General features: G+C 44.7%; 1 protein-coding gene across 4 annotated transcripts in view; it reads right to left on the bottom strand.

Annotated features, from left to right (window-relative positions):
* Positions 1-5183, bottom strand: part of LOC118210445 (contactin-5-like) — a 206945-nt gene extending 201762 nt beyond the window's left edge. For 3 of the 4 annotated variants that reach the window (XM_035386653.1, XM_035386655.1, XM_035386656.1), the window contains exon 1: positions 4728-5183. The gene's annotated coding sequence lies outside the window, so the exon portion shown is untranslated. Of the gene's footprint in view, positions 1-3666; positions 3682-4727 lie in introns of those variants that run through there. The other variant, XM_035386654.1, reaches the window with a different exon arrangement.
* Positions 5184-22141: the final 16958 nt, after the last annotated feature.

Genomic DNA, 22141 nt, shown 5'->3' with positions numbered 1-22141 from the left:
ACCCGGAGCCCCTGAAGGTATTCCCAGGGCCGGCATCCGTCAAGGGCCTTCCATTAAAGAAGACACCGCGGCACGGCGCGTTCGAAATAGATCTTCCCACCGCACGCGTCCGCTCCTCACAAACGTACCGATGAGTAGCCTGGGCGTGAAAGATAAAGGAGTGAGGTGCAATAAGCATCAACCCTGATTTAGCAGCGCTTCAAGTAAAAGAGTTTAGGCTAATGCAACACGGAAGCTAATTGTCCAAAGAGGATGAAATACGCCAGTGCGGCTTGTTAGCGTTCTGTACGCTAACTCCGCTTGGAATGTTAACGTTTCACATCTTGTTCAGGCCTGGGATCGATCCCGTTTAAATTCAGTCGATTCCGGGGAAATTAACTGAAATTCAATTAGTTAACTGAAAGATTCCCCACGATGTTCTGCGGAGGTTTATTGGATTCATCGGTCAAATTTCAATTAGTTTCCCTAATCGACTGAACCGAAACGGAATTAATCTCCACGGTGGCCTTGTTTTCTTTAGTGCATGCATGTACATTAAGTCACGTGTGGACTTAATGCTCAACGGAAACCTCAATACAGAGTGACTGGGGGGTGGTAACGTGCAAAATTACCCTGCCATTCAAAGAGATTCAACAACAAAGTGCTCCTTTATAATGCACAATTTCAATCAGTTTTCACTCACTGACAGCCAGATTAAATCTTTATCGGTTTTTTTTTTTTTTTTTTGCAAATATAGTGTGAAGCAAGGCGTGTGCATACACGCCGAGAGAACAGAGGGACAAGACGGCGGAGTATTGATGTACGCTCATATTTTATTTAACATAAGCGAGCTGGAGAAGATTCGCAGCAAGGTGCTCTTTTAAGAGATATATTTTCATAGGGCAAAAGGTGAAAATGTAGCATTAATTGGACTTCACAAACAACCCCCCTTCTCTCTGACGCACATGCACACACACTCTCACCCCCCCTCCCCCCACACACGCACGCACACACACACGCAATCACACACTCAGACACACACACACACACACACACTCACGCACACACACACACAATCACACTCACTCACTCACTCACACGCACACACACACACACACACACACACACACACACACACACACACACACTCCTTTGGTCCCTGCCGATCTCTGATCTGAAGGACAGCGTTCACACGCTGACATGCCGGGACCAGCAGGGAAGGAGGGAGAATTTGCACAACAGAGGTTTCTAATGAGAAGAGCCCACAGGCACAACTACCATCACACGCTGAGGCCAGCGCGAATTAGGAGCCAGGCGACAAATGAATCTGCAATTAAACTGGAGGATGTCTTCTACCGGTCAAGTATCCGATTTTTAGGAGGTTTTTTTAAAAAAAACTTTAACTAGCGACTCGGACACAAATTAGCCTTGGTTCCCAGCGTGAGATTTCGGCTGAAATGAGGGGTGTGACCTAACCGCGGGACGCCCTGCGAGCGGCCCAGTCGCAGCTGCAGCAGAGGCCTCAGACCGAGGCCAGAGGAGCTGGCACAGGCCCCCGCTATGGAACATGGCCTATAAAACCACCGGGCGTGCTGGAGCCAAGTCCGCATTCAATATCAATCCCTCTCATCTACAAGCAGACCGCCCTCAAGCTGGTGACAGGTAACTCCCTATACACATATATATACACCGCACCCCACCCCCCAAAAAAAAAAAAAACGAAATAATAATAACAATCCATCCATCCATCCATCAGCCTGGTCAGGGTTGCGGGGCTGCTGAAGCCTATCCCAGCATGCATTGTGTGAGAGGAGAGAACACACACTGGACAGTTCGATCACAGGGCACAAACACCATTCACTCACACACCAAGGACACTATGGCCCTCCAGGTCTGGAGTTAAACCGGCAGACACTGCAGCCCTCCAGGACTGGAGTTTAACCGGCAGACACTGCGACCCTCTAGGACTGGAGTTAAACCTGCAGACACAGCGCCCCCTCCAGGACTGGAGTTAAACCTGCAGACACAGCGCCCCCTCCAGGACTGGAGTTAAACCTGCAGACACAGCGCCCCCTCCAGGACTGGAGTTAAACCTGCAGACACAGCGCCCCCTCCAGGACTGGAGTTAAACCTGCAGACACTGCGGCCCTCCAGGACTGGAGTTAAACCTGCAGACGCTGCGGCCCTCCAGGACTGGAGCTTCAGAACTCTCCTTTCAATGTTTCTGTGCATTGAAATGGATTCAAATATTGTTGCCGTGTAACAACAAAAAAAACCCTGTTTTTAAATAGAAAACTGATGGAGTACATTTTATCCCCGTAGGACTGGTATAAACTCAGCCACAGCCGAGTGTAAACGTTGAGGCTGTTTCTGCGCGGGTACGCTGAGCGGAGACGCCTCGTTTTGGACAAGCAGAGGGCTCTCCCTAGTGGGCAGGGAGCTGAGAATGAGGCACAGCCAGGCAGGATGAAATAACAGCCTCCTCCTCCTCCGAAACTAAACAAAGCCGTCCCACGGACCTGTCTCCAGTGTGCTGCTCGGGTCGATACAAATCAAACCACGGGCCCCTCCGACACAGGCTCGTGCTTACAACACCGTTAGACGCATCAAAATGATTAGATTTCTTTCTTTCTTTTTTTGTGCGTGTGTGTGTGTGTGCGTGCGTGTGTTGTCGGCTTTTGGCTTTCAACCCACTGAGTTCATCTGCTGAATAAACTCCCCACCGCCCCCCCGCCCCCCCACCCCCCCACAACCCCCAGCAGGACGTGTCGATACGCCGACCGTCGCTAGGCCGACCGTCACACAGCGAAGGCAGATTGCATTACGGCTGTTTCCAGGGAAGGATCAGAGCGGAGACGCGGCTAATAAACCCACCCCCGGGTCAAAGGTCACAGCGACGACGCGGGGAGGAACGGCGAGCCGGGAGATGGAAACGAACCGCAGACACTTCAGACGCTCCAGTGAGGTTTCATTAGCATGCGCTACGTAGCCCAGCAGCAACAGCGAGCCCCGTTTGTGTATGTAAAGCAGCCCCCGCCAAGGTGAACCCCAGCAACAGTCTCCACGGATACAGCCGGGGAAAGGTACCTATGACATCACAGGAGCGCCTATGTACCGCCTGACACGGAGGGGTCCCAGAGCTTACGTGGAGCGCCACTCGCTGTGCACTAGCAGTCAACTCCGCCAAGGTTCACACAGCCCTGTTCAAAAGAAGCTCCAGCAGCACAGAACCTCAGAGACTTTTTCCAAAAAAAAAAAAAAAACTTTATCGCTACAGCTACTCAGATAACAATGCACACAGAGAGTCAAACAGGGAGAGAGCAGATGCAACCTGACTTGGCTAATCACGGCTCTGCTCTTAAACGCGCACAGCTGCTCCGCCCGCCCCTGCGTTTGAACCGCTCTGATGCTAGCCGGCGTAGCTCAACTTCAATGAGGCTGGCGCGAATCAAAGAGCGCGCGCCCGTAATGAGCACTCGATGGCCTCGGAGCACCACTGGCCACTGCCCATCCGCAAGGTATAATTTACACAATGCATCAGGCGCTGATTGTCTGCCGTCCCCGTTTGTTCGCTCGCGCTGAGTAGCCTGTAATCATGCATTTAAATGCCCCTTCATGTCCAGAGTGCCGGCACTGAACAAACAATAATAATTTTTAAAAAATGACTGACAGGTTCTGTGGACCTACCATAGAAATGCTGCCACTAGGTCACAGCCTATACCCGTCGCACAGCTAGCTGGTGGATGCATTGCACGAAACTGTGGCTCTCTCATAAACAACCAGCCTTCCAAACTGTCAGGGCTGTGTCATATCTGTCTCCACAGCAACTTAGCATCTACTGAGCAGAATATAGTTACATCAATATTTCATCAGAAAAAAAAAGCTCATATAGATTACCGAGACTGGCAATACTTTGTACATTTAAGACATGGCAGTCAAGCCCAATAAATTGTCAAGAATTCCGTCTGCTGTCAAACGTGCGGCAGTAGGGAGAGCGCTCAGCGCGCCTTGCTGTTAACACGCACTGAGCCGAGTGAATGGATATCATCCAAGCGCAAGAAGATTAATAAATGAAGAATTGGTAGCGTACAACCGTGACTGTTAAAAAATAAATGAATCCCTCATAACATAATAACATGGGTGGTACGGTATTGATTTTTTTCCCCTCGGTGCAGCTCTGTAATGTAAAACAGCGTCTCCCCCTGTAGCTGCTTTTAATGGGTCAATTGCTTTAAACGTGGACGCAAGCTGCGAACCGAGCTGGCAGGGTCCGGTTGATTATTTAAAACTACAGCGTGAACCAGGTTTCAGAAAAATCGTTTCTCGGTCGGAAATTGCAACGTGCAAAAATCCGATAACTCCTCCACAACCAGCGGCACCATGCATGAGTGATCAAGTAGTTTCAAATCAACCTGTTAAAGAAGTCACACGAGTTGGAGTAGCTGTTTATAAGTCAACCTTCTTTCCATAATAGTAAAAACGAGATTAAGAAACAATGGATAAATTTGGCAGATAAAATATAATAATAATAATAATTATTATTATTATTATTATTATTATTATAAATCAACAACGTATATTTTCCAGTAAACTTGTTTATATTTGTTCTTCAATAGTTTGTTGATTTAAGAAGATACTAAACCCGTGGCTTCGATTTTATATCACTTTCATTCATTATAAATGTTTTCGTCTTGCCCGAAATATATCGGCTGATCAATCAAAAATAACTCGCTCCGTAGGCTACTCACTCTATATGCGGAGGAATGCAATGCTGTTGATCATTCGTACTGCTCCAGCCTCGTGCTGCACGCTCCGTCCGCGAGCCCCGCTCGCCTGCAAACCTGGTGGGAATGCGGGATGGCAGAAGAGCTTGTATCCAGAGGGGTCCTCTCGAGTCTCTAACTAACGGACCGACGAGTGTAGTACATCCTTCGTTTCAGACCTGGTCGAACTGGATTCGGACCACTCCCTGGTTTGTTATCGTCTGTCTTCGTTGCTTTCTCCTGTGCGAGCCCCCTTTCACTCGGCGTCTTACGTCGTCACACGGAAATAAAGCCACTGTGTGCGTCGCCGCAGTTTATTCCACAGCTGTTCGCCTCCACTTGAACAGCGCGTGCCTCGCACTGGAGCAGTGTGCTACACTGCTTCTGGCAGCTTCCCACCCCGCACGCGCCTCTCGCCGAGTCCGGCTTCAAGTGCGCGAGTTGCCATTCGAATTCCACATTTTTCATCTCTCTTATGGGATGCCGCACAGTTATGCCTGATGTGTTATTTGTTTGTTTGTTTGTTTATTAATTTATTCATGTGCTTAAATTGTGTATGGTCTGTGCATTTTCGTATTTAGGTTTTTTTTTTTAATCACATGCTAATTTTCTTGTGATTTCACATTTATATTTAGGCAGTATAATTCTGTGGTTAGGGGACTGGGCTTGTAATCAAAAGGTTGCAGGTTTGATTTCCGGGTGGAACCCTGGAGCCCACCCCAGTAATTGTACCGAAGTAAAAAAAAATGTTCGGCATTAACTTTCATTTTGACAGGCTTCTGTGGAAGCGCAGTCAACAAGTTCACACGACACAGCAAAGATCATTCCTTTTAATGGAGCCCAATCTTTTTGCACCCCCATTGAAATCGTGCACCGCGAGATTTTGCGAGGAAGTTAGCAGTCGGTTGGGGAGAAGGCAACGTGAATCCTACACTAGTACTATTAACATATTACAATAGATTGCTTGCATTGTTCAGATTGTATTATATAATTATTATAAGGTTATATGTATTATTCAATGCGTCATCCAGTGAACATGCAGTAGGCCTAACTGACTACGTTTTTGGGTGCCTTGTGTGTCAAAGAACCTTTTTTTTTGGCTGCATGACGAATCTGGCTATCGACAGATTTTCTGAAGCTGGAATGCGTTGTAATGTTTGCTGAAACGATCGGAGCCGGGTTAAAAGTGAGACAGGCCGAGTGGCTGATTTGGCTGTCTCCATTTAATTTACTTTCAGCATTCCTTCGTCCAAAAATGTTCCAACAAAAGCAGTCCAGAAACGGATACAGTCCGACGTTTAGTCTGGCGCAACGCATCATATTACTAACTGGCACGCGTACAAACATGGTAATATTTACATAATGTTACACCTGAACAGCATTTCGGGGCGGAAGCGAAAGTGTAGTTGAGTTTTTTGTGACCAAATATTTTTGTTTATTTATTTTTTGAGAGTGAAAGTTGTGCAGAAGAAAAAGCCATTTTGTGTATGTGTTACGTTTTTGGAATGTTCTCTTATGCCTGCACGTATCTGAATTTCCTCTTTAACATAAACTATCTATCTTATCTATCTGTCTTCCTCTGACATATTTTCAGATAATGTGAATACATGTTTTGATATATTCCATATATGTAATTATTATTATTATTATTATTATTATTATTATTATTATTATTAATAATAATACATTTATTTTATATAGTGCTTTTCATGGTCTCAAATATGCTTAGAGGGTTTGGATGGGTAGAGAGGTTGAGGGGAGGTGGTGCTGAGTTGCTGTTCTTCAACCTTGTTCAGTTGGCATGCGTTACATTACATTACAGGCATTTAGCAGACATTTAGCGACTTACACAACTTTTTTTACATAGCATTCATTTTACATTGTATCCATTTATACAGCTGGATATATACTGAAGCAATTTCGGTTAAGTACCTTGCTCAAAGGTACAACGGCAGTGTCCTTACCCGGGAATCGAACCTGTGACCTTTCGGTTACAAGCCCAGTTCCTTACCCACTGTGCTACACTCCGTCCTCCGCTACACGCATGCCTCAACTGCACCCCACACTCTGTGTAAGACACATTCCTTGCTCATTGCTTATGTATGCATTTAGTTTACTGCATGCATTTTAAATATCAGCGGGTTAAATACAATTTAAGTTAATTAAACATGACACTTTCATTCTTGTGCCCTCTTGAGGTTGCCTGCTGTTAGCCTGTTACTCACTAGGAGACATCTCACACACATATAGGACAATAACAGAACAACAAAGCCAGATCTTGCAGGTGTGATTGGGTGAGGCTCGCATGCGTCTGCATCTTTAATACCCATAGCTGGCTCTGGTGGAAACAATTAACTTTTCCACTAACTATACTATTTATTGTGGGGGTGGGTGGGGGCAGCAAATGAAATGCAAGTGTACGGTAAGTTGCTCTGGTCTGCTAAAAGCCTGCAATGTAATGTAAAAATGTGTGAAATAAATTAAGCTGATTACGACAGTACAAATACCTTGCAAGTTTAAGCAGTATAAACAACTGACTATGAATGGGTATTAAAACATGTATTTGCTCACAGTGATTAAATCAGTCTTAAGTGGTACATGCATAATCTGTATTGTGCATAACACCACAAATGATGGAATATCATGAATCCCTGTACCAAGGATGCGTGTTCACCTACAGCATGCACAGTGTGAAATAAGCACAATTACTGTATGTTTAAGTAGAAGTAGCAAAAGTCATGGTAGCATTGCGGCAGTAGTAGTAGTAGTAGTAGTAGTATTTGCTGTATGGACGTGGATAAGCAGCTCTCCCCGTAGTAGCAGGAGCAGTGTCAGGACTGCCGGCCGTATAAATAATTGAAACACCAGTAATGGCCGGATATCAGTTAATCTGCTCTTCAAGTACCCGCCCAAAAAGGGTCATCGACTGCAGGAAGCCCTCCCCAGTCTGCCGGCGCAGTTTATGCAAGGCCTTTAAACGGCCTCCTTCTCCGCGGTTGACTGCCTGTGCTTGGAGAGCTTCTCATTTGATATATTATCAGACGCCTGTGTTTATCCAGCAAAGTAGCTCTCCCGGCTCGCTCGCTCGCCCGCCCAACGCGTTGTTTGCTCTCTCTCTCTCTCTCTCTCTCTCTCGCGCGCACGGAGGACTCATTCTCTTTCGCTTCTGAAGCGCTGCTACGGTGGTGGCATAGCATGCCATGAGCATCCCAGTGTTTATACTCATGACTGACTGAATGGAACTGCACGTGTGTTTCATATTCTTATTCATATTCTTATGGGGTAAAATTCGAAATAAGATTTTTCTTAGGCGTATCTAATTCCAGCCAGATAAGAACACACTCCAGTGTTAAATGTGCTTAATGGAGCCAATTTAGCGCTGACCATTGCGCCGTGGCTACGTGCATACATATGATGTAGTTGAGCAAATAAGGCTGTGGAAAATAATACCGGTAATGAAGTCTACTGAGTGCCTGAAAAATTAGAATCTCTTCACTAATTCAACGGCTAAGACAGAGAGAGAAAAAAAGAGATGTTTCACATTTATTTTTAAAAAAAAAGATATGTCACAAATGGTTACACCCCTAATAAATATCCATCCATTATCTATACCTTGCTTATCCTGGTCAGGGTCGCAGGGGGGTACTGGAGCCTATCCCCTCACCATTACTAATAATTATTTTAAGTGAAATCTACCAAAATATTTCTTTATTAATATGCTATTACTTTATTTGTTTTATACTGCTGTGTCATGAATATGTGCATGCATATGATATTGTTGAGTAAGTAAGGCTGTATGTAAATAAATACATACTGGTAAAAAAAAAAAAAAAAGTATATTGCATGCTTGAAAATTGAGAATCTTTTTTACTTAATGCAACTGCTTGGAGAAAAAAAAAAGATGTTTCACATTTCTATTCTTAACAAAAAAAAATTGTCTGAAATTTTCACACCCCTAATAATTATTTAAAGTAAAATCTACCAAAAATATATCTTGATTAATATGCTGCTACTTTTATTATAATAATAAAAAAAAAAAACTTTTTCAGCTGAATATTTGTTCTATGGTCTCCCTTGGCTTCCAGTTTCTCAGAGGTGTAAAGATGACGTAACACACATATGGAGTCCATATCCCATCCATCGTGTTTGGGGAAAAGGCAAACAGACTCTGCAAAGAAGGAAGACAAAAGGCTGTCGACCTTCACAAGTCGAAAGACGGTTACAAACAAATAAATAAAAGATAGCACAGCGCTACCACTAGCTACCACTTTCACCTATGATGAAAAATGGAGATGGGTATGGTGGGACTGTTTCACATCTGTTTCGGTCCTGGGGGCTCTTGTTAAGGTCAGCAGAATCATGAACTTATAGTGTGTACCAATATATTTTGCCCATAAAACTTTTCCAGGAAGTTCAAACTTCGCATCAAAATGGAACTTCAACGCTAGACAAGAATCCCAAGCATACACCCCAAACCAAGAAGTGGTTTCAATGGGCATCTCGGTGTTCAGACTCGAACTCCATTTTGAAATTAAAGAGGGCTGTTCACAAGCACAGGCCAAAGGTTCTGGATGACCATGAAAGATTGTGTATGTACACATGGTCCCTTTTAACCCTTTCATGCATGAATTACTACAAAACAGAGCAATATTATTATTATTTTTTTTTTTTACTTCTAAGAACATGTGAAAGGATGTTGAAAATTGGTTGGCTCCATGAAAATATAAGCCACACATGCAGATTACAACTCTTAATGCATGATGTCCACTAGAGTGTCATACACAATATAAAAACAAATGTAATTTTTTTGTTCAAACTTGACTCATAGTGCTCCTTGCATCATACCTAACAAGAATATTTTTTTTTTTAATCACCTCAGTTTTCTCTTGTATAGAAGGTTTTCACAGTTATGCCATAGGTACTTTGAATGTCTCTACCTCCACCCACCATTTTCACCTCCAATGTATCTAAAACTAGAAAAACCAATCAAATGTAAGGATATGGAGAATTTTATTGAGCGATATGGAGCATTCAAATTTTAGGCAAAGGTCCAAGGACACGGCAATCATGCGGTCTGGAGATCAGAAATGTTTTTGACTAGGCAAAAACAGACTTTGAAACAGACTGTAGTGGAAACCATGCATGAAAGGGTTTTAATATGTTCACCAATCTGATAAAACACTAGAGGATTCAGTGGTGTTATACAGAACTGTACCCTCTGAAGATAGAGGTGTTAATATCGTTTGGGAAATGAATGTGTAATTAAGAGGGAAATGTTATTGGCCAATTGCATCTGACCATTATTAAAGTAGAATGTGTTCCATAATTTTGTGAATTAAAACATAGTGTGGTACATTTTTAGTGTCTTTTCTGTTTCAGCTGCTGTATATGAAGGGTACAGAGAGAGAGAGAGTAACACGCGCGAGAGAGCTAACACTCCCCCGAGCCGCCCCTCCCTCGGTAGCTCTGGGTAAAGATATGAGGCAAATAATATTGCATTAACCCGGGGTTCAATTAAAGGACGCGCTAATAGATGTACTCCGCGTGTTCTTCACGGCCAACTGCACACCACGCGCAAAAAAAAAGAAAAGAAGAAAAGTAAAGAGGACAGGGAGCGAGTCGTCGCTTGTCGCCAGCCCCCCACCCCTCCCCCCCAGACGTCCATGTCAGTGTGAATCTTTCATGATGATGTCGGGCGGCGTTGCGTTGTTGCGTTGTGGTGATTCAGCCCGAACGCTCTTCCCCCGCTCCGCAACCCTAATTTAAAATAACCGCGTAACTCCGCCTCCCCTTCAGCCCTCTGTTTGCACTGTGCTTCCTGCGAGGCGAACGCGCCGCTCCTTCACGTGCACGCGTGCTGTTGGATGCGTCTGTTGCTTTTTTTTTTTTTTTTTAAAGGAGGGGAAAAAAAGCTCAGTAAAGTTTGAAAAAAAAAAGAAGGCAGGACAGCAAAGTTAGTGTCTGTAGGAATTTATTAGGCATTAAAACCTTTATAGCAAAGGCAATACAAGGCAAAAGTGCATTGGCAATAAAATAACATATTCTACCTTTCAAAAAGTAAAGCTATTATTTTTTTACGATCGTTTTTTGCGATGAGTAACCACCACACCATAGCGGAAATGCTCTGGTTTGTAAATCAATTGAGCTTTCTAGCTTTCATAATTTTACAAATCTGCATAAACCACTTTATTATTATTATTATTATTATTATTATTATTATTATTGATCTGGTTGCAGACACTTGGTTTGATTAGCCTGCTGCTGTAACTAGACATTTAAGAAAAATCACTTTTTTTATTTTATATTTTTTTTACTTATGGATGCTGCACAGGAAGTCTAGGAACGCAAGCACAAAAAAATGCGCGATATTACCACGCAACTTTATAAATGCGTTTTAGAAACCACAGACCTGCCAGCACTGCACTGATATATATCGCCCCAGAAGTCATATTGTTCAAATGGTGGCTCACTGGGCCTATCACAAAAAGTACCGTATTTAGAGCTCATAATCTCAAAATCATGCGATAATTATTTCAGGATTATTCATGATTTTAGCCCAGGATCAGAAGAAGCATGGGAGATTTTAAACCGACAAATCCAGCCATGTACATAGTTCCCCTAGTTCACACCGAATCGGCTTTTCAGCGAAACATCTTTATCTTATGGGTGGGCAAAACATCTCCAGAGCGCTCGCCGCTTCGTGTCAGGGAAAGCGCCGCGCTGACGCATTGTGAATTCTCCCTGCGCTTCCTGTAATAAAAGAGCGGCTTATCGCAGTGGTCCTCAGAGTGGATTGTGTTTCACCCACAACACAAGAAGAAAGAAAGAAAGAAAGAAAGAAAAAAAAAAAACGCGCAGCTTTCCGTAAATGACAGCCGAAGCCGTGTCCGTTTGACCTGTCGGCTGAATTCTGTGTAAACAGGACACAGCCTTTCCTCAATGTCGCTGCTCTCCGCCATCAACTCCCTCCCCCTGCCACACAGGAAAAAAAAAAAATAAATAATAATAATTATACTAAATATGTATCTGTCCCTTCTGTTCCTCATATCTTTCATGTCTCTCATTGTCCTTTCACATTCCCCCCACCTCCTGTCTGTGGCCCTTGAATGGCATCTCCCTGCCTATCCGCCTCTCCTCCATCGCTAATTACCCAGCATCCCCTAGTCCCGTCGTCAGCCGGCATGTGCGTTTGCATCCATTCACCAGCCTCCACGCATTCCTCCCTAATCATCCGGCATTATACCGGCTCTGTGCTTTCTCTAGAAGCTGGAGGAAATGGAGGAATGGCTCACCATATACATTAGCCCCTACTTCCACCCCAATGCCTCCCCCCCCCCCCCCCCCCCCCCCCCCCCCACTCCCAAAAATAAAACACCCGCCCACCCCTTCCTTTTTGGGTGAGGGTGGGGGCATTGAATGGACTTCTCTGTGATTCTCAGCACAACACTGACAAAGACAGGGATTCATTTCCAGGGGCTTGCCTAAGCCCCCCCACCCCCCACCGCCCACTGCCCTCCCAGATGTTGGACACATCTGTTGCTTTGCTTTTATTTTTTTTGCTCCATAATGTAAAGAAAGGCGAGACAACCAAGTTAGTATCCTTAGGAATCTATTAAGCAATAAAGCGTACAGTGCAGCAGTACAGTAGTATTAGCCAGGCATTCATTTCTGGGTGGCTGGCTGAGCACAAACTCAACCCACACACCACCCCACCCCATCCGACACCACCCCCCTGCTACCCTGCCCCCCCCCCGTCACTACACTCTAACGCGTGTTCAGGAGCCCCTCGTCTGGACTGACACCCCTATCGCACCGCGTTAATTCAGTGGCTTACTGGTGCATCCAGCCGCATGCTGACAGGAGCGGCCTCACGCGCATTAATTTATTCATCATCATCATCATCATCATCATCATCATCATCACTTAAACGGCGCTGTAACGGAACGCCGTGAACACGCAACACGACGACGCAGAAACACGACGGCGAATCTCCCGGCGCTAGTCCAATTTAAGATTCAGTCTCGCTCTCCTGCTTTCGAGGGCTGTGCGGCACTTCCTGTCTCCTAAAACCCTGGAAACAGTTCCTCTCGTCCGAATGCTTCCGTGCGGCTGAGACACGTTCGCAAATCCGATTGATATGGTTTTTTTTTTTGACGCAGGAAATACAGCTAACACAAGTGTTAATCGTTGTCGCTTCTGCATTAGAACAGAGAAAGATTTTTGTGTTTTTCTTGTGTTCTCGGCCATCGGCTGAACGGCAGTCACTGACGCTAATGTCTAAGCACAAACATACTGTTTTAGATTTCCATCAATTTGGAACAAAATGTATAGGAAAATTGCCTAGCCAAGAAAACAAAATCAAAATCAAAGACAAAAAAAAATAAAATACACAAGCAGGTTTTCTATCGGTTTCTTGAAATATCTGATGTTACCAAGATCCACAGACCATACATTTCAAAGGCAGTCAGCTAAAGGCAAAACCTGCTACACATAGACCCACAAAACTGCCTCCCCCAATATAATATATAGATAAGATTTGTGAATTCATGTTCATGAGTTCACAAGGTTGAAATAAAATCCTCAGTTGGAAAGGATTCATTTTTAAGAAATAAGATATGGGGTATTGGGTTTGGGGGAATCGATCGGGCCCTGAACTTATCGATCGGGTCTTTTGAGTACAGGCATGAAACAGCTTCATTACATCAATACAACACAGACAGGATCAAGCATTTCACCGTCGGAATACATATAAGAGTGAGGCGATGTTATTCTGCAAGGACTGGAGTACAAAATTTTTTTTATCTTAGCTTGTTAGTAATACTTGTGTAAAAAAAAAAGCCTCACCAGAAAGTTCCATTTTGTCAAGAGGACGTGAAGAGTGGTTTGTGTCGGACCAGTCACAAAGAATGACGTCAAGCTGAAACCTTGCACAATGGCCATTTCATCCGAGGAGAATGCCAGTACTCAGACGCTGCGGTTTTCCTCTCCATATACGAACAACAATTCTTCAATTCAAAACGACATGAAACAGAAAACAGGCACACTTGTAATCTACTTAATTTTTTTCATTTATTTTATACTTTTATACTCAATGTTTTTGCTGAAGCATTCCTTCCGTTGCTTAACACGCTACGCTGCCCCTGGCTGGGCGCGATGCGACACAACTGCTCCCAGCAGACCGATCTGCCTGGGACATCCACGGGCCTGGGCTGGTCAGCGCTGCATCTGTGCAGAAATGCGTCCGAACGAAAAGATATACGATCGCCTCGTAGCCGAGAGCAGTGATATTTATGCACCCTGAAGACCGGAGATGATGAAGCCGGAAAAATATGCGCTCCTCGGCACTTCTGCAACGTAAAAAAAATAACGTTCTTCATGAACTCGCGGAGTCGCACCGAGCGAAAAGACAGATGTGCCTCTGTCCTCATATCTCACTCTCGGGGGTCGCCAGTCCGTCAGAGACAGCGCTGGGTCGCGGTGATTCCCCCCCCCCCCCCCCTCAGGTCTACAGAGCAGGGCCGCCGGCAGCCATGACAGGCGACTGTTTAATATCCAAACTGTTTACTAAACTAAGGAAGGAAACACAATCTCTCTGTGTTTATAAAAAAGTAGGCCCTGTCCCTACTTTCTTCAGTTTGGGCTTGTCCACTCTGCTTTATGTAAATGCTAGACTCAGGAATAAGGAATAAATCATATATCTTATAAGGATTATGCCTCTTTTTGCCTGGCCATTTTTAGTGGAGTTATAAATGGAGAATTTTCTTGGCTCAACAACCTCCTCTGGCAAAGCATACAACTGCATGCATTGCAGAGGACTGCAAGTCCCACAATGCTTTGCTTTCAACAAGCAAGAGAACGGATGACAGAAATGTAGGCGCATAAGTCAGTGCAAGTCGCAATGACTACAAATGATAAAAAGCCATATTGAACATGAATAATAAATAACATGAGCAATTAGCCTGAAGCGATGGAACAATTATAGCAAAAAAAAAAGTTAATTCATTGAAAGTAACAAAAAAGTGTATAAAAGTTTAGTGCTATTAGCTTAATCATTAAAACTTGATTGGTCAAAGCTAATTTCAAATATTCTTTACATAATGGAATCGTTCCAAAACAGTATTCATAAGTGAAGACAAATGCGAGGTATTGAGATGAACTTGAAAAAAGCACTTTTTAATGTGGATTTTATCTGAAAGATATGAACCTCTTAATGGTAATGCGCAGGTAAATGGAAGGAAATTAATTTTAGCAGCTAAAACATGGCAGCTCACAGAAGCTATCGAATTATATTTGATTAATAGATGAAGGCGATGATTCTCCCAAACCACCGTCTCATATATCATTTTTTTTTCTTTTTTCTGAGCGCACATTTCTCCCCAGACAGAAGAAAACTTCTGTTTTCATTCACGTCATCTGTTTTTGGAAACCAGTGAAGAAACTTTAGGACGGTTCTGGCCTGCCTGCAGACCACATGGGGCAAATGTATGACTGATTACAAGTTCCTGTTCGGCCCAGCAAACAAGGCTCAAGCACTGGGTAAGAAAATGCAAATGTTGAGGGGGAAAAAAAAAACATTTTTTCAAATGTTTGAATGGCACAGGTTACGCATCACAGTATTTGTTGTCGATGTGATTAACGAATAAAGATTTTCGTTTTTGTAAAATAAAAATAAAAAAACACAAGTTTTTCAGTTTCTCTAAATACACCGAAAAGTCTGTATCTTGAATTACATCGTCAGGAAACGGAGACATGCAATATCAACTGTAAAGGCAGACACACGTTCATATTGATAAATTCAATTAATCTGAAGCAGTGCAATTATATTACTCATTGATGTTGTGTGACCATAGTTACTACAGAACTTGGACTGTCATCTTCCAGAGACAAACTCATGTCCGTAAACACACCTAGCACCAGTGACCATAAGCAACATTAAATATAATAAATGTAACGGGGTAAAAAATGCAATGCAGTTCTACTTCAGTATAGCAATGAAATCCATCATCACTGGTTGAAACACCATTACAGCTATCCAAGGCTTTTCAAAGAATATGTGCTGTAATTGTAAGGAAACTGGGCTTGTAAATCCATGGTTGCAGGTTTGATTTGGTGGGACAATGCCACTGTGCCACTGGACTGAACTGCTTGAGTAGATATAAATGGATGTATATGTTAGTGTGTGTTAATGATTGTTATGTTAGTTACTCTGGACAAGTCTCTGCAAAAAGCAGAAAATTACTATGAATCTGTATTTTAAGGATAATTGCCTCGGTGTGTTTGGTACATGCAATTAGAAACTTTGCACGGAGTTGTTTGTTTTTGAAAATATGAAGCTCCTATTTACATGTGCACGACACATTTCAAATAGCGAGACAGATCTGGGAGCTGTGATTCTGCAGAAATTAGCACATCACTGCTTTTCCCAGTACGCTTTCATACTAAGTTACACACACACACACACACACACACACACACACACTCACTCCTAGCTGTTCATTTAGATGTATAATTGAGGTAAATTTATGCCACGTTACTCCTGTCTCTCCACAATATTTGCCCGTACTTCAACTGTTTATGTTTTTTCTATTTTTTTCAGACAAATAACTATTCCTGTCTATTCTATTCTATTTCCTGTCCCCACTCTGTTGTCGAGACTCCAGGAAGCTGAAGTTGCTAAACTGGTGACAGGCGTCATCGTGCCTGAAAAAAAAAACAGCAGAAATATAATTTTATGGCACAGCAGATGCTGAGGAGACAGAGGAGGTGTATTATCATTTGAGTGGTGGATTGCTTCCTTTGTGTTGATGACAGTGAGAACATCTGCAGGTTGAGTATTTATGGCACGCGAGAACAAGCATAAAAAGAAATAAAAAAAATCTTTCACAGCTAAACGATTAAGGACGTGTTTGATGTGATATGAGGAAAAGAGAGAGAGGAAAAAAAAACAACTGAAGCATAATTACAGTTTTGCCTCATCAGAGATCTCAATCTTGAGGATTGAATTCCGCTTTTTTCAGATAATTAAGAAGAAAAAAAAAACGAATTCTCAAAATTATTAGTTAGATGCTGCAAAATTGTATGTATGAACGAATACACTTGTACACGTAAACAAGCTCATTTAAAAAACATATTAAATACATTCTACTGTATTTCAGGGTTTTGTCCTGTTATCCAAATGTGTTAATATTTCCCATGTATGTTTGGGTATATCAAATGGTTTGAGATATTTTCCAAACCTGATTTGAGATGCATTTTTTTCTTTTTTTGGTCAGCAATTCATGGGTCGACCAGACGCCTAATTTTTCCCGGGACACCCCCATATTTCAGCCCCCTTTTCACGCGTCCCGACTTATTGGGAGAAAAGCGTGCTCCGCCATTTCAGCCACAGCGTATTTCTGTGGGTTCTCCGACGGTAACCGCCATCACTGTCTCAGTGCGTTACAAACAGGGTCGTCCGGCCAATCAGATCACACGGGCAAATCACCTCACAGAGGTGACAACAAAATGGAGGACATTTGTTAACATAATTGTTGAAAGAATTGCACAAAGCGAAATAAATCCACTTCGGCTTCACGCAGAGAAAAATACACGCCTGTCAGGGCGAACCGGGTTTGCTTTGATTTTTAGCTCCGGGGTTTATATCGAATTTTTGTAAATTTTAAATCGCATTCTGCGTGAGCCCGCTTCATCTTGCGTGCGCCTCGTGGGCGTCGCCCGGTGCCGTTCAGCCGCTCTGGCTCGGTGCTCCGCCTGCTCTCGCGCGATTGGTCGAAGCCTGTGTTCTAGAATGGTTACGGGTTTTTCTGATGACAAGTCGTCACTGCGTGGCACTCTGGGGCTCGAACACCTGCCGGGCATGATGGGAATCTGTCGCCCCCCCCCCCCCCGCCCCCCCCCCCCCCCCGCCCCCCCCCCCCGCACGGGTGAGACGCACATCGTCCGAGAGGGGACTGGTCTGAACAGATGGGGTTGAGACCTCATTACAATATGGGGGGGGGGGGGGGGTGCGGCAAATGGGCATCACCCCACGTTTCCACAGCAACTCAGCACTAAGCATTTCCATCCAGGCCCAATTAAAACCGATGAAGGAGACAACACACATCTACGTGTAGCAGCGACGACACAGAAAGAGAGGCCCCATAAGAACTCCTTTTAAATAACACATTTGTGAACACGCTTTTTAAAATACCGCCACAGATGTTGTTTCGCTGCAGGCAGAAGGGGAGTCCATATCCATCCCGGGCATCGGTGAGAATTTATGATTCTCCTCTAGTTCCTCCCCTTTTTTCCGGCGCTTTCTTCGCGCCCTCTCCTGCGCGCCTCCACGCGCCTCCTCCTCCTCCTCCTCCGGGCGTACAAGCTGCACCGGGCAGATAAAGGGAGGCGCGGGAAACCCGGAGACGTCCCCCTGAAGAGCCCGGAGATTAAAAGGAAACGCAGGCAGCCGCGACGCCTGTGGCCTGGAGCAGGCGGCCCGGAGGCTGTCAGAGCCGGGCGATAAGAGCGGCGATAAGCCAGCCCTGCAGCCTGCAGCCCCCCCCCCCCCCTCCCTCCAGCTCCACACCCCCCCCTAACCCCCCCACAGCCCCCGACCTTCTCGCATGCACCCCGACCTTCTCATAGAGCTGCTAACGTACCCCCATGTCCCAATACGGGACGCGACACAGCGGTGACCAGAATCAATCACAATGCCGCTCATGTCAGGGTGAGGGGGCGGACAACGCGTGCGGAGTCTCATTTTCTCACTTCTTATCGAAATGAAGTGAATTTGGAGTGACCGTACACAAACCAAAATTCGATCGGTCAGCCAACCGGAGGACTATACACGGGGCGAACCGTTTTTCGGCAGAAATCGCCAGGACGTCCCAGCTAATGCAAGTTTTTTTTTTTCTTCAGGTGACCCGCGCCCTCACAGGTCTGTCGCAGTAGCCGGTCCTCCTGTCGTCCGGGGGTCAGGGAGCACCTGGAGACAGGTAAGCGCTCTGACACGGATCACACACACACACACTCTGCAGAGCCCAATGGCGGAGGATTCATGCGAAATAAACACAATTACAGAACAGGGACCTGAATTGGCACAGACCAGGCCCCTGCATTATAATACATCGATCTTGTCTCGTTGTGACTGTGTGTGTGTGTGTGTGTGTGTGTATGTCAGGGGGCTGGGAGAATCCGGTTATGATCAATTTAACAATTTAATTATATCCTCTTGTAATGAAGTCACTGTAGAAATATCAATTATGTCATGTCATAATAAATTGGGTGCTTCCTCGTACAAGGATCTCAATGTAGACCATCAAAGGGTGAAATCTAGTTGAATTTCATGCGCTGAACAATATGTATCAAGCACTTAGATCTGAAACGGAGATTATATTGTTCCGCTGACCCAGTTGATACCCTCCACATACACGCTTGGAATTTTAATAAATATACATGACGTTCACGCATTACAAAAGGCTACATACGTGTGTTAAAGGCCTATGCACATTTGCTAGGGTATGCTAAAGTGCTATATAAAGATATATGTATACAGATGTTAAAGAGCTATGTCCATGTACATTAGAGGGTTATGAATATGTATATTAAACCTCTATGTACATGCATATTAAAGCGCTACATACTTGTGCACAGCAGGACAACTGCCCTCCCTTAAAAACGACTTCATATTTTCACAAGTAGTATTCTTTTCTCTTTTCTTTATTTTTTTTTTTTTTTGCTTCATAAACAGTTTATGTTTCACCGAGTCCTGAACTCAATAAACTGTTTCTGCGGGAAAAAACATACATTTATATGTGGGGCTGAAAGCTAAGCGAAAAAATGTTGATTGAATCCAAGGCCGCTCTTATTTCTTTATTTTCGTCAGAGTGAGCACCCCCAGCATATTGATTTCCACGCTCAGATGTCTTTTGTCAGAGTGCGGCTGGTAATTCACCTCTAATCCCCTTGTTTCTGGCCCGAGCGCCGCTCTGCGATTCTCAGAAAAGCCCGGGTTCCACCATCCTCCGACCCGATTATTACTTTTGTGTCACCCGTGGGCACGACCTTGCAAATTTCCATGGATTTAACATTACACTTTTCCGAATATCGACCAGGGAAAAGGGGGTTGCCTTACACTGCTGAGCAAACAAGTGAGAAATTAGCAAAATGGAGGCTTCTGTATGCAAAGGATACAGTTTTTTTTGTTTTTTTTCCCCTCCCTCTTTCTGCGCATCATATGAAGCATTTTCTTTTCTAATCGTTATTTGACTTTCTGTTGTGTGTGACATCGGGTTGTTGTGTGTACTGCGTCCCGGTCTGTTTTGGTCGTTGATTGATAATATGGCCCAGCAATTAATTGCCCATCAGAGATAGATAAATAAAGTTTATTAAATTGAATCAAGCCCTTTCATCACGCCACACTACCATCCGCAGTTGCCTGAAAAAAAGAGCGGGAAAATTCGGGTGACGCTGCTCAGCGGGAGTCACGCAGCCAGCTCCTCGTAACTTTCCAAACTTTTGTGTTTTTTTAAATATTCACTTTCACCCTTTCAGACCAAAGCACGTTTAAGTTGATGAGAAAAGCGGCTTTATCACCAGTTCAATTTAACACAGCCCCCCTGTGTGTGTAGCAGTGTGTACCTGTTAAGCTCCACTAAATTTCCACCGGAAAACCGTTGGGTGTCGTGACAGAACAAAGCACATTCGGGTTAGATAAGGCTGCTTTAAGTACAACTGTAAATTGGTTCTCCACTTCCGGATGGAACCGGTTTTAAGATCCACTTTGGCTTTAGCCGAAGACGTAATAAAATCTTTAGCATGAAAAAAAAAAAAAATTAGGTTGAACAAAATACCAACATTCGAGATTCGTAGAGCCACTGTGCTCCAGATTTAATACTGGGGAGACAGTACCACAGGGAGGCAGTGAACACAATGCCTGTGAGCAGAGTGCAAGGAGCACGGCAAAGCACTTTCATAACATAGCCCAAGCTATCTAAACCTGTACCCAATTAATGCGACTTCACTGTTTACCTCGATAGTATTACAAATAATTTTGGGTCACAGCAATGGATTCCGTTGCTCACGTCTTTCATTCATATTCATATTCATATAAATCCAGTCAGTAGTATTCTACATAATCATCTGTGTTTTTGTGCTTCAAACAGAGATGATAAATATGCAAAAATAACTATGTTTACTATATATATAGCTAAATTCTCACTGTTTAACAATAGCCCATAATAATGTCCCGTTTTCAAAATAAAGACTGATACAATACAAATATGGCCAGAAATTAGCTTCCACAGCTGTCTGGTGAAAATATTTTTGATGAAAAAAAAGGTACAATAACCGAGAAGTAAACAAAAAAAGAAGATTCTGGAAGTATACGTGAACACTGAACCATACAGCACATACATCTGAACATGCCTAATGGGGCCAGGACTTATGCATATTTTCCAGATGACACATATGTAATCGCTCGTTTAACATTTCTTATCCCATTTAACTGATGGGCCATTGTGCCTGCCATTGGAACCCGGGCGACCTACTATAACCACCACAGAACTTCCTCATTACCGCAAACGTGACGCGGGGATATCATTAGAGTCTCTATGGTACTTTCAGAGTGCGTGTGCGCGATATCATTTCCAAGCGGCACGCGTCCGTGCACTTAACGGTTGAAGCCTGCCATTGTGCTCATTGTTGAAGGAGAAAATGGAGATATTTAGAGAGGTTTGATGGGCCCATTCAGCACAGAAAGCCGAGGCGAGGGAGAGGTAAAATGGTGGCATTGTACTGAGGAGAGCCGGGACATTAAACGACGGGGGGAGACGAACCCAATTCATCCCCGCTCGCGCTTTCGCTCGGCGAGATCGCACACCTGCCCTACGGTTTTCATTAGCGCTCGCCGGATAGCGCCGATCAGGGGGGCCGGCTCAGCCGATGAATTATTAATGTCCGTCCGCGCCGAACGCCGGGTTTGCGTTAGCCGAACGGGCCGAACGCCGGGTTTGCGTTAGCCGAGTGGGCCGAACGCCGGGTTAGCGTTAGCCGAGCGGGCCGAACGCCGGGTTAGCGTTAGCCGAGTGGGCCGAACGCCGGGTTAGCGTTAGCCGAGCGGGCCGAACGCCGGGTTAGCGTTAGCCGAGCGGGCCGAACGCCGGGTTAGCGTTAGCCGAGCGGGCCGAACGCCGGGTTAGCGTTAGCCGAGCGGGCCGAGCGCTGGGTTAGCCGAGCGGGCCGAACGCTGGGTTAGCGTTAGCCGAACGGGCCGAACGCTGGGTTTGGGTTAGCCGAGCGGGCCGAGCGCTGGGTTAGCGTTAGCCGAGCGGGCCGAGCGCTGGGTTAGCCGAGCGGGCCGAACGCTGGGTTAGCGTTAGCCGAGCGGGCCGAACGCTGGGTTAGCGCTAGCCGAGCGGGCC

The sequence above is a fragment of the Anguilla anguilla genome, chromosome 12 (assembly GCF_013347855.1).
Source record: "Anguilla anguilla isolate fAngAng1 chromosome 12, fAngAng1.pri, whole genome shotgun sequence".
Taxonomy (NCBI): domain Eukaryota; kingdom Metazoa; phylum Chordata; class Actinopteri; order Anguilliformes; family Anguillidae; genus Anguilla; species Anguilla anguilla.
Note: the sequence above shows the minus strand (reverse complement) of the source record. Positions and strands in the feature narration are given on the sequence as shown.